Source organism: Empidonax traillii, unplaced genomic scaffold (assembly GCF_003031625.1).
Source record: "Empidonax traillii isolate 1590-97213 ecotype Southwest subspecies unplaced genomic scaffold, ASM303162v1 scaffold312:size2399984, whole genome shotgun sequence".
Lineage (NCBI taxonomy): Eukaryota > Metazoa > Chordata > Aves > Passeriformes > Tyrannidae > Empidonax > Empidonax traillii.
Window position 1 is genome coordinate 2,315,390 of NW_020955505.1, and position 2,314 is coordinate 2,317,703.

Below are 2,314 nucleotides of genomic sequence, written 5' to 3' on the forward strand. Positions count from 1 at the left end.
CAAGATTTCACCCCAGGCATCTTGGATGACAGCACTTGCACTTCATAACATTACCATGTTTCTTTTGACAGTAAGTAAAACAAACATGTACTTTAAAACTTGCAGGTTTTAAGCCATGTTATTTATTACAAGTCTTTTTGTGTAGATTGAACACTATCCTTTTTTTTTTTTTTTTTTTTTCAATAAGGGAAAACTGGAGGCATCTGTATACTAAATAAAGCGTGTACATGATGTACCATTCATCAAATTCATTCATTTTAGTCTATTGAAATGTTATTTGAAAAAAAAAAACCCTATTTTTCCCTTCATTTGATAATAGGAGTAGATTAGAAACAGATTGAAATGTCAGACTGCACCTTGTGGTTAGCCAGAGTGAGCTGTCTCAATGTCTTTGTAAAATCACAGCATGTCCTTCCTTTCAAGTGTTGGAATTTGAATCATATTCAGAGAAGGATTCATATTTACTTTGATTAAATGTGTTTAATAATGTATAACATAGCTTAGCTGTTGATTTAAAGGTGTGTATAGTAAGAACTAACAGTACTTTCACATTTATTATGTAAGTTACTCAAATGAGGAACTACAATTGTTTTTTTGTTACACGTTGCCTGCTTAATTTTTACAAACCTAAAAATTAGCATGCCTTCCCAAGTTAAAAAGTCAGCAAGTTACTTGTTCACCTTCTTTTGCTTAGTGTATGCACACATCTTCTATCATACAGAAAACAATTACTTTGCCAGCCAAAAAACCTGAAAAAAAGCACTCTACAATGATCCATGGATCTATGAATTACATGTATCTTATGGATCTAAGATGGTGTATTTCTTGTAAACGCTGGACAGTGTGAAGAAACGAACACCTACCCTTTGCAATATTCATCACACCCTCTACAGATTCAAAACCGAACTCAACTTGCATGTAATTTAAATACACAAAATATTATTTTGCTTGCTGGTAACATCAGGAACTTTTTGACTAATGCTTGATTAAAGTATTGATTAGGTATTGTCAGCATACATCCAGAAGAACTAAGCATGACAAAATCTAGATATTATCGAAAGAACATTATTCTCTCCCACTTTTGTTGCTGTTCTTTTAATGGACAAATTCCCTTCAACTTTATATCAGGTTTGGCATGAATTACATAGATTTGAAAGAGGAATAGCAATATTATTTGGTCTATGTGGGATATCTAATGTTCCACTTTTACATGATTGTTTTTCCTGAGTCTCTGGTATATGAAAATTTGATGATCACCAAGTGTATTTTCTCCCTCATTTTTACAACAAATACTACACAGTGTGTATTTGTTTTGACAAAACAAATATATGTCTGAAGTAGAATCGATCATCTTATTGACCAGGCTGGTCATTAACCATCTTGTACCTAAAAAAGATATTATGCAGCCAATGTTTGAATGAGTATTCAAGGTCACAGCAGTCTAAATAGAATTATTTAAAGGAGAACCCTGGGCAAAATTTATCTCCCTGCTTTATAGATGGGACATTTATTATATTCTTCCAGAAGCTCTAAGGGATAATGTTCTTTAGCATTAGCTGTTGCGATTCTGCTGAACATCAGATTTTCTACAGATTTTCTGCTTGAGGCAGAGCTCTAACAAGATGTTGACTTCCATACTGCCTCCAGATGCCCTTTGTTTCTTTCCTGTTTCCTTGCATAATCATCCTCATTTCTAGAATATTCTTTCTCAGAGGATCTTCAGACTTCTTCCAGAATTAAATAAGCAAACATTTACAGCCACATGAGTGAGTTTTATTTGTTTCCCTTCAGCCCATATGAACCCAAACTACACAATTTCTTGGTACACAAAAATCTTTATACCTCCATGCCATCAAAGCAGCCTTTGGAAAATACCATCCACAGAGTAGTTAAAACAGAGATGAGAGCTTGAAAGTCCAAATTCTGCAGCTGGCAGAATTTATTTTTTAAGTAAAGACTATTGTAAAACATAATTAGAAAAAACATATCTTCAACAAATAGAAAAATACTTGGTAAGAAGACTCCTTCGCAGCCTTCCCATACACTCCAGCAATTCTCGGCAATTCTCCAGAAGTGGCAAATCTATGTCAAGAATGTGATAGGCTGGGAAATTATCTTTATAGACCTTGCGGATACAGCATTGCAGATTCATCAGCCCTTACATATCAGGATTCACCGTCCCCTGAGGTTTTTAAGATGAGACTGGATATGGCACTGAGTGCCATGGTCTAGTTACCACGGCGGTGTTGGATCAAGAGTTGGACTAGATGATCTCAGAGGTGTTTTCCAACCCGGTTGATTCTATGACTGTGAT